General features: G+C 39.3%; 1 protein-coding gene and 1 long non-coding RNA gene across 21 annotated transcripts in view; one reads left to right on the forward strand and one right to left on the reverse strand.

The window, feature by feature from the left end:
- LOC116659297 overlaps window positions 1-11,260 on the reverse strand; it is a 72,332-nt gene that overhangs the window by 43,801 nt on the left and 17,271 nt on the right. The window lies entirely within an intron of this gene.
- The window catches only part of LOC106730998 (coiled-coil domain-containing protein 144B-like), a 41,424-nt gene that overhangs the window by 25,510 nt on the left and 4,654 nt on the right, over window positions 1-11,260 (forward strand). For 15 of the 19 annotated variants that reach the window (XR_004314567.1, XR_004314565.1, XR_004314572.1 and 12 more), the window contains one exon: window positions 6,047-6,218. The gene's annotated coding sequence lies outside the window, so the exon portion shown is untranslated. Of the gene's footprint in view, window positions 1-6,046; window positions 6,219-11,260 lie in introns of those variants that run through there. The other 4 variants (XM_032466710.1, XM_032466709.1, XM_032466700.1 and 1 more) reach the window with 2 other exon arrangements.

Below are 11,260 nucleotides of genomic sequence, written 5' to 3' on the forward strand. Positions count from 1 at the left end.
TCACCACAGTGAGGCAAGCTAGATAAAATCAGAGGATAATGTTTCATGGCATGGTCCAGAAAATTATCATGTCTCTTCTTCACTTTTGTGAATGGGTATAGAATCTGTGTATTTATTTCATGGATTTCAGAGTAACTTGTGCAGAAAGGTCATTATAAAAACCAGTTGAAGTTAGGCATTGCCTTCATTTTCTCTTCATTTTACGTATGTTGTCAAAGCATGGAGAAGTTCAGACCATGTCTGCACACCCAAAATAGAGAATTAAGAAGATTGTCTAGATCCTGCCTTTGGATTTTTTTTTTAACTTTGTTGAGATATAATTCACATATTATAGGGGGGATTGCATAACTCAAGTGGTAGAGTGCATGCTTAGCGTACACAAGGTCCTGGGTTCAATCCCCTGTATCTCTAAAAATAAATAAGTAAAACCTAATTACTTCCCTCCACCAAAAAAAAAAAAAAAAAATTCACATATATAAGTCACCCATTTAGGATGCATAGTTAGTATCTCCTAGTGTATTCAGAGATGTGCAGCTGTCACCACAGTCAATTTTAGAACATTACCATCACCCTGAAAAGAAAGCCTGCATCCCTTGGCCATCACCCTCAGCCCCTGGAAACCACAGTCTGATTTCTGTCTCTACAGATGTGCCTGTTCTGGGTGTTTCACATGAGTGGAATCACATGCTATGTGGTCCTTCATGATTAACTTTTTTCATTTGACAAAACATCTTCAAGGTTCATCCATGTTATAGTGCTTGTCAGTATTTCCATTTCTGTTTATTGTCGAACATTACTCGGTTGTGGGGCTAAACTGTTTATCCATCCATCAGTTGATGGACCTTTGGGTTGCCTCTGCTTTTTGGCTCTTGTTAATAATGCTGCTGGGAACATTTCCGTCCAAGTTTTGGTGTAAACATGTTTCATTTCTTTGGGGAATAGACTTAAGGGTGGAAATGCTGTCATGTGGGTCGTATGGTAACTGTGTAACCTTTTGAGGAACTGCCATACTGTTTTCCAGAGTGGCTGCACCATTTAACATTTTTATCCAAAGTGTGTAATTCTCCCAATTTCTATGCATCCCTGTCAACACTGGTCATTAGCTCTCCTGGTGGGTGTGAACTGGCATCTCATTGTGGTTTTGATTTGTATTTTTCTGATGACTGAGAATGTTGGGGATCTTTTCATGTGCTTATCCATTTGTGTATCTTCTTTGAAGACCTGTCTGTTCAGGTTTTTGCCCATTTTAAAATTGGATTGTCTTTGTATGATTGAATTGTAAGAGTTCTTCTTGTATCCTGGGTGTAAGTCTTTGATCAGATATAGGATTTTCAAGTATTTCCTCCTGTTCAGAAGCTTGCCTTCTTACCTTCTTGATGGTGTCTTTTGAAGAGCTAGAAGTTTTAACATTGATGAAGTTCAGTTAATCTATTTCTGTCTTTTACTGTCCTACCTAAGAAACAAGTGCCAGATCCAGTCATGAAGACACACACGCCTGTGTTTTCTTCTGAGAATTTTGTAGTTTCAGCTCTTTCATTTTGAGTTAGTTTTATATGTATTGTATGAGGTAGAGTCGAATTTTGTTCTTTTGCCTGTGGATATCCAGTTGTCCCAGTACCATTTGTTAAAAAGACTATTATTGTTCCATTCAGTTATTTGACACTCTTATTGAAAATCAACTGACCGTAAATGTGAGGGTTTCTTTTATATTCTCAGTGGTGATGCATTGATCTATGTCTGTCCTATGCCAGTACCAAGTCAGATGTTATGAGAACGCTTTCTGAGTCATCTTGCATATTACCAGTTGTTTTACATAGTAATAAAAAGTCAGTGTTGTGGAATGTCTGTAACTCCACTTCTGTGGAGACCTGCTGCTTCCTGAAGGGACCTGTGGCCAGCTTATGCCTTGCTGACTGTGACATGACAGAAAGTAGGCTTGCAAAGATATAGTCCATTCCTTCCCCCCCCCATTCAGACCTTTAGTTTCTCACCCAGTGCCTCCCACTTCACTCCAGTTTCCATCAAATCATGGTCACGGGATCTGCTGACTCAGTCTGCAATATACTTCATTATGTTGTGCTCATTATATTCATAGACTCATCCATAGATTTCACTATCTAGAGGCAAAAGATTAAGCCTGGAAAAGATTAATTCAACCTTCCTCTTTGGAAGCCTCTCTAATCCATCATCTTGCGGTTCACGATGAAGTCCTCTTTTGGCTTGGTTCTTGTGTGTAACACTGCTGCTGATCTTGTTCTTGGTGTAGATCCTGCATTCTCAGCTCCCTGTGTCTGCTTCCTTTTACTTAAAAAGAGAGATGCCTAGCTGTATCCTATAGCTTAATGCATAATTAATGAAATAAATATTTCATCCCATCCAAGGAAAATTTTTCAAGAGTACAGCTGTTAAAAATTAGATAATATTTAATCAGCTTATCAGAAACAGATAACAGATTAGTAATTTGAATCTCAAAAGTTCAAAGCCAATCTGTGTGATATGGAGAAGCATTGTGCTACAACATAAAGCTGAGACAGTCTTACCTTCCCTTACCAACCAGCTTTTAAGTAAGGTAAAGGAAAAATTGTATTTAATTTAAATACTGCCAAAGGACACTACATTTATGGTTCCATAATATTTTATTTTCTCTCTGAGGAAAGGAAAATGAAGAGTGAGTGCTAGATTAATAAGTTCTCAAAGCTGCCTGTCTCTTAGAAGATCAGTTAATTGAAATGAGGTAAAAAGGCTGATTTTGGTAAACTGACTATTTCTAGTTGTTTTCAATTATTAGACTTCAAATCCTATGTCTCCTTGCTTACCAGTCTTCCTTATCCTCAAAGTTGAGGGGAAATTGTGAAATACATGCCTATGTGTAAGAAGCTGTAATTGGAGGGAACTCTGAAGTACCTTCCTTCTCACTAGTTCTTAGGTCTTTCAGCTATCTGCTTCTCATCAGCACTTTGTCATTAATAAGTTAATCTCAACGTTTGTTACATTCCACTTTATAGGAGACCAATTTCTACTATATTCAAGTTACATTTCTTACTATCTTTTTTCATCCACTTTTCTGTTTATCTGTTTTTGCCTAACAAACTCCCCAAAGTTCAGTGGCTTAAATAAGCATTTATTTTGTTCACAACCTACACTTAGGAAAAGTGTGGCCAAGACAGCCGGCCTCTATTCCTCTCAGCTTCAGGTGGGGCAGCTCGAAGGCGGGGGGCTGGAATCACTTGAAGGTTCATCCATTGATGTCTGATGGTTGATGTTGGTGGTGGGCTGTGGCTTTGGTGGGGCAGGCAGGTGGACCACCTCCCCTGGAACACCTAAGCTGTCTCTGTGGCCTGAGCTTGCCCTCATGAGCCTGGGTTCCAGGGTTAAGAGCGAGGCAGAAGCTGAACTGCCTTTTCAAACCTGCCCTGCAGTTCACTCGGTGCCCCTTTCACCGTTTGCTGTTCTTTAGGAGCAGGGCACTTAAGGTTGGCCCATAGTCTACCTTTTTTATGGAACTAATTTTGAAAATTTATGGAGACATTCAAAAACCAGCATAATTACTCATTAGCCACAATGTTTTCTTACTGCTTCCATATGAGAAATACACTTATCCCCACTCAGTCCCCCAGCAGGTCTCGGTCGCTGTGGTGTTAGGCTCAGGCTCCAGTCCAGGGCCTTACTTTCCCATCTTCACCAGGTCCAGGTGGGGTGAGGTTCCTGGGCGTGGTTTCTGGAGTACAGCCCCTTGGGTACACTCCTCTCAGTGCTGAGGCTTGAGGATAAGGAGACACGGGTTATTTGCCGCCACACACCCGACATTCTGCTGAACTGCTAAGGACTCCCTCACTCACAGATGGAAGATGGGAGGCACACTGGCCCGTAGCAGTTCTGAAACGCAGCCTGATGCTCGGTCTTTGATTAGGACTTAGTCCTAACCCTGGGGGGGGTTCTCCTTCGCTGCCCTCTCTGAGCTCTTTGTTCTGTCCCTTTCATGAGCAGTGACCTGTGTTTGCAGCTGAGTAGTTCTCTCAAGCCAGCTTCCTCCTCGTAGACCTTCTAAGAAAAACCCAAAGGCCTCTTCCCATTTTGCACTGTCTGTCTCTTTCAGTCCAAGCTAGCAAGCAGTAGTTTTTGCTACCACAGTTCTCTTTAAAACTTTGAGTTTCCTGTGAATTTTATTGGGTTCATGCCATTGGAAAAGCTACTCTCACGTCTTTTTGAGATAAACTCTTCACCTTGGGCTTCCTGTGAAGCTGTTGTGGGACCATGCCTTTAAAATTCTTATGCTTTTAAGATCTTTAAAGGAATTTGAGGCAGCACCTTAAATCTTTCCAAGGTCTTAACAAAGTCTTGGCTTCATCTTTAGACTGTTTTCCTGGCAGCACCCCTACATTTGATCTTAGCCCGGAAGTCATTTCTCTGCTTACCAATTATGTGACAATTGGGCATGTGGAGATGCTTTAAATGGGATACAGATACTTGAACCCAGTGAGTCCTGGTTCCTTTATATTTAATAATCTTTTTGTTTGTTTTAGCTTATCTTCTCATCAATTTTACTTTCAGCTGTTCGGTAGCAAGAGTCCCAGTTTCCTCTGGTTTCAGTGTCATTTTCTTCCCTGGCCTAGAAGCCTTCACTCTCAGCCCTTCAAGGGCCCTCAGGCTTCCACTAACAGTCTCGTGGACACTTTGGGTTTTCACTCTTACTCTTCTCTACATCTGTTCAGGTTTCACCTACCTCCAGGTGCAAAGGCATCCCCACATTTTGAGTTCTTTTTTAATGGCTGTGCCCCATTTTTAATATCAATATCTGTGCCAGTTATTTATTGCTAGTAATTTATATAATAAACTGCCTCAAAACCTGGTGACTCAAAACAGCATTTGCTTGGTTCCCAAATCTGTGTTTAGATATGACTCAGTGGAGCCAGCTCATTTCTTCTCCACTTGGCATCAAGCGGGCACTAGAATAATCTAAAGGCTTGTTCATGCACATGTCTGGAAGTTGGAGCTGGCTTTGGTTAAGGACATTCCCTGGGGTCATCAGCTGGGACAGCTGCGTGTACAAAGTCTCAGTAGGTGGCCTGGGCTTCACAACGTGGTGGCTGGGTTCTAAGGGTGAGCATCCCTATGGAGTGAAAGTCAGAAGCCATTTAGCCTTAGAAATCACACAGCAGTGCCCCCACATTCTGTCCCCTAGAAACCAGTTGACTGAGGCCAGTACATACTTCAGGGGAGGGAATTTCACAGGGGAAGTGTCAAGGAATTTGTAGAGATGTTTTACAACCACCACCTCCACCTGCCTTGTCTTACCAAATGATCCTTCTATCTGAAGGAAAGCAGTTCTTCCCAAGTCAGTGTCACTGAAATTCCAGCAAGTTTTTTTTGTTTTTGTTGAGTATGTTCTCTTGTTTTGTGGAGAGCCACAAAGGATTACAAGAATTAAGGCTTTTTTGTTTGTTTAGAAAAATGTATGGGTCATCTTACTAAACCACTACACTAGGAGATGGATTTCTCCTTAACTCTGTGAATCATTCATTGCTCCTTGGAATGCAATTCAAACTAGCATAAAATATTTGTAGTTCAGAGAAAGGCTTATGGCATTAGAATCCATATTTGTAAGATGTATTAATTGCAGTCTGTTTTTCAAAGTCTTGTTTTGGGAGGCATTTATTAATGCAGCCCTAAGTAACTCAATATGATCTCCCTAAAACTTTAAAAATCATGGAGAGTTAAGGACTTGGGGAGGAAGGGGTAAGAGACTTTCTACTAAGAGGTGCTTTATAGTCATTTTATGTAGGAAAGACATGAAACAATTACAGAAAAATAAGAGTGTAAAATCAAGTACAAATGTGTAACAAAGATGATGACAGTAAACAGTCTATTTTTGTGACCCTTGGTGGTTTGAGATTTTTTCTTGATTTCCTGAGTAATTTGAGTTTCTCCATTCCACAAGGCAGATACCATTTTATTGTGACTGAATTTATTTCAACCTTTGATGCTGGGTTAGGCTGTTCTCAGTCTGCTAACCTCATTACCAAACAATTTTATCTTCTTCATGCAGAATGCTGATCTTCCAGCAAAAGTGGAATCTACATCTTCAGTACTTCTCCATCTGAGTGCAGAAACTCAACTTTTTCTAAAGGAGTTATTATCTATGAAAGAATTGCAAAAGAAATGCTGACACACTAGGAGGAGGAGAAAAGAAGTTGGAGAAGAAGTAGTAAACCTCAGACGTCACCTAGAAATGAATACAGTGGAACACAGTCCAGTAGAGCAGTACAAACGGGAGACTGAAGATCGAGCAAGACAAGATATAGCAGAAAAGTTGAAAGAAATCAGCCAGTTTTTACAGGTGAAGCATTGATCTGTAACGTGCTCTCACTTCGCTAAGAATTACAGTTCGGATGTGTACATTTTATGTGTTTTCTCTACTTCCCATGTAGCAGTTTGTTTTGTAGATTTCTGGAAGGAAGGCTGCATTTATTACTCCCTTTAAATAATTCAGTTTCCATCATTACTATCACTAAATTGATCTTTCAGAACAATTCTCATTAGAGAATCATTTTTAAGACCAATTGGTGTAAATCAAGACCACTAGGAGGAAAAGAATATATTGTGATTTAAATATTGTACCACACTCTTGGGATTACTGTTAGGTTGTATTGTTCAATTGTTAAAATTTTAAATTGATCCTATTATTCTTTGAACTATCACATTACCTGAGTACTAAGAATGATTCAACTTTAATTTTGTAATTCAGATTTAATTCACTTGATATTGATGATAAGTATTTTAAAGTTCAGCTTTTTTTTCATACTTAAAATTGCTCTCTGAATCACTGACTCAAAACTAAAGGGAACAAATATACTGTAATTACTCAGGTTATAATTATTTTTAAAATTGTATCCTTTTAATTTGCCTTTAGGTACAAGCAGCATCTCAAGAAAACTTGTTAAGAGAGTATAAACGTGCTTCAGTAAGTCAAATGGAACACAGAGTTAAAGATCTGGAAACTGAACTGAAAAGTAAAACTTTTCAGTTTGATTCTAATGAAAAAAGAATTGGAAAAATACAAGGCAGCTGTACCTGGAAGAGCTAGAAAATAGAATGTCATTGGCAAGTCAACTCACCTCGTAAGTCAAAACATAGAATTATAGAAAATAATTTAGGTCATTAATTTGCCTCTAAGGCATAATTTTTATTGAACCAGGTTCGTGAGGTGAGTAGCAAGTGAGAGCTGACTAGATAGTGTAATTTTGGGACATGATGTTAGTAAATGAACTCTCCTTTAAAATGTCAGTCCAGAGCAGTTTGCATCTCCCTGCCTTTTGTTGCTTTTACATGACTTTATTTTTTATATTTGCATATATTTAACCTGATCTAGTCTTTAAGCTAGGGGTTTTGCAAACTTTGTAATTTAGACAGCCGTATTATCACAAAATTTCTAGCTGGAATTCCCATAAATAGAAATGTTAATGAGTTTAAAATTAACTGTGTTTTGGAAGAGTACAACTTAAACCCAAGGGGCCCCATTCTGGTGTTTGGTGAATTTACTTTCTTGATTGTGATATTTGGTGTCACTGCTCATGGGCACCGAGATGAAGTGCTGTATCCTTCTAAGTTTGTCTCCGCTACGTAAAGGCATGCTTGGGGAATAGGGGGAAATTCACATAGGGGTGAAGGGCAGTATAGTGGTTCACAAAGTGGCTAAAAAGAAGACGGTGGCCTGCCCGAGGGGGTGTGTGGAAGACAGAAAAGGCAGGTCCCACCTCCGGTGCCTAACAGTGTTACAAGCTACAGGTGTCCCCGCTATCCAAAAGTAGAGCGTTCCTATGAAAGTTGGTGTAAAGCAAAGAGGCAGTTACCTTAGGACACGTCTTGCTGGTGGGTGCATAAAATAAATATGCATAAAGCACAGGCGCTCACAGACACAGTCCAAAGCCGTGGCGGCGTGATGCCGGGATACTGAGTGTGGTTCTGGGGAAGGAGCTCGGTGGGGCCCCTCTCGCTGCTCGGGGTGCTCATTGCCCCTCTGATGGCTCGGGCTAAAACAAGCACCCAGTGCTATTCTGGCTTTTTGCTTTGCTTTTTATAAAAGTGAAAATCCGCTTGAGGTTTTTTTTGGTTATGGAAAACGTGCTGATGTAGGACTCTGGTAAAAGCAAAGTAACAAAGTGAGCTTTGGGACACTGGGGGACACTTGAAATTGCCCCTGGCGCTGTCGTAGTACTTTCCCACCATCGACTCTGCCGCCTGGTGCCCCCCAGAGGTGGTGGCTCTAAACTGTTCCTCAGTGTCGAATGCTTAATGTCTCCCAGGTAATGCGTGAAATATGTATATAAGAGGGGTGAAAGCAAATGCTTGAAAATGGCTTTGAGGGATGGTTTAGTTTTTATTTCTAAACTGGTTTCCTGAGGGTGAGTATGTCTAGATGCAGCCAGTGCAGAAGGCAGCGGGGATCCTCTGTGGGGGGCGTCTCCAACTCTGACTCTCCCCACTTTGAAGTACTTGTTAGTTAAGGGCCCCCCAGGCATATACTTCCTTCTTTAGGACAGTTTTAAACTGTAATTGTTTACAGTAGGTCTGCGCTGACGTATTTTTTGGTGTCAAAATACAGTTTAATGGGACAATCTGTTTACTATTATAGCAACTTTAAAAATACACATTAAAAATACACATCACTTAGGAAGAAAATGAAAGGAATGAAATCTGCTTTGCGATCCTCGCAGGACTAATGAGAGGCTGGCAGCAGTGAGCACTGAACTTCAGCTGGAGAAGCAGCACAAGAGTTCTCTCCTCGGCTCTGTTCCCGCATGGCCTGTTGATGGACCGCCTTCTGATGTAAGTTCTAGTACTAGCGTAGAGACCGAAAGGAGTCTTACTCGAAGAAGGAACTTCAGGATTTTTTCAGACCCTTCAACTAGCATAAGCGATCTGTTCAGCGTTAGTTATATTATCTTTTTTCCCTTGGGTTTCAGGTTTCTGATACAATTCTTGTTTTTAATTTGATGAAATTCTGAGTTGTTTATTTGACTTACACACACTAAGTAAAAGCCATAATTAATTGTGCTAATAAAGGAGACAGAAATTTTATAATTTTTTAAAGTTCCTGGACTTGTAATTTTTAAGAGATACCTGTTATTAACTTTATTCAATAAATGCAACTAAACTGACAAATTTTAAATTTCTTAAAAAGCTCCATTTTAAATTCTAGTTTAGAAACTAAGTATTATTACCAAATAACTAGAGATCCACTTTCCAATGTTTGGCTTAGCTTCTGATTGATTTCGGTTTGGCATTGGTTCATAGTCATTTTCAAGTTTTGCTGCACCCCAGTTTTTCTATCCCTAAGCATAAGTAAATGATTGGCATTGAGCTACTTAACCACATGCAGATGTTTTTTATTTAAAGGAATCCAAGATATATTCTTTTTATGAATTCAATAAACTTGTAACACTAAAAACATTAAGTTCTGTTTTTAAGTTTAAAATTTTTATCATTTTCTTCTGTAAGAGTACATCCTTAATTACTATTTTACTTACAGCATTATTTTAATTGTTATAAAATGTCTTACTGAGCAATTGTAGAACATTTCTAAGTATGTAGTCAAGTAAAGCAAATACTTAAATTTTTAAAATGAATTTCACTTATGTCTCTGTCTTGCCCTCACTAGGAATACCGAGGTGGCAGTGATAGGGAGTCTTTAAATTACAACCAGTTTTCATTGTGTATAGTTGTTAAAATAGCCATTTAAAGCAGTGCGCGTTGGTTTATGGTTTGATGGTGTTTTCATGATCTTCTTGATGCAGAGAAGGGTAGCACAGGCCCTTGTTAAGTGAGGTCTCAACCTGTTTCTTCTCACTTGGCTTCATGTCGTAATAAATCAGAGAAGAAAAAATCTCAGGTTTCGTAGACAGTGTTGTGGGTGAATTGAGTCTAAGTGCTTCAGAGTCATGAAACCGGACTGTGTGGTGTTAAAAAAAAATGCATGGCTAACACTTCTGTCAGTGGCTAAGCATGATGCAAACTCGAAATATTTTCATTAGTTGTCACCAAAAAATCGACAGTGTGTCACTTTGCAGGATGATGGTGGAAGAGTGTGAGTGCAAAAGCAATGCAAGAGAAGCTCCTGAGGACAGTTTTTTCCTTTAATATTTTTGGGGGAAAGAGGTGTCTATTTTTTAGTATTTCTAGATACACTGGAAAGTGATTTATTTTAAACTCAGTGTTGTAATTCCAAGGTACACGTAGTTCTTCCACAGAAGAACTACGTGGGGCCGAATCATACTAGGTTTAGCAGGGAGGTTTAGCAGGGAGGTTAACAAGCCCCGCTCTGTCCGGGTGCAGAGACACATCTCCCTCAGCACTGCCAAGCGCCTCACAGGAGTTACTGTACAGTTACTGCTTACAGATTTCTTAGACTTAGAGAAAGAAGATGCCTTGTGGAATTACTAGGGATGTAATTATTTCTGCTGGGAAAACATAAAGTAATGCCATGAGAGGTGTGAACATACTGTTTAAAATGACAGGAAGGGATGGTTTTTTGCATGGGGCTTAAAACAACAGACTTCCACAGCTTTTCAGCTATGGCTCTAGAAAGCAAAATGTTAAAAATGGCATTGGGATTGAATTTAACATTCTCCTTTATGTCAAGGTTTTAACATTTTGGACTGTTCTTACTGTGAAGTTCCAGCTTACTCCGCAGTTTTTTCTAACTTGACAGAAGTATTGCTCTAAGTCTGTGATTTCAGTTGTGCTGGTAGTCGAAGCAAGTTTTTTCCAGTTCATAACATTTGGCTTTATTGCCTCTCTTACTGCTGCATGAAGTATACTTGTCATGTGACATCGTTGTAGTGGTAACAGATGGACCCCGTATCTGTTTTGCTACTTTTTACCCTCAGATTTCACATTCTAGTTTATTTCTGGGATTTTTGTCCTACATGTCAGAAGCAATTTTACAGTTTTACTCAATTGTGTAATTTAATTATATTACTATAAAATACAAAAAAGTTAAAATTAGCCTGAGCAGATACATCACTGTTAGATTTTCTTGCACATAGAATTTTTTTCTGAGAACTGAAAACTTAAAAATGGATTCCAGACAATATTATAACAGACAAAATTTCTCTGTTTTAGAGTTTTTTTATGTTCAAGAGTTTTTAAGTATTGGTGTGCCTAACATGAAGCATGGCCACAATAGTTAATAAATGTCCTTCAAATCTATTTTAAATAGGAAGACTAAATTTTACACTCACTGATTTTGGACTTCTGGTGT

This window comes from Camelus ferus, chromosome 23 (genome assembly GCF_009834535.1).
Source record: "Camelus ferus isolate YT-003-E chromosome 23, BCGSAC_Cfer_1.0, whole genome shotgun sequence".
In the NCBI taxonomy this organism is placed as follows: Eukaryota; Metazoa; Chordata; class Mammalia; order Artiodactyla; family Camelidae; genus Camelus; species Camelus ferus.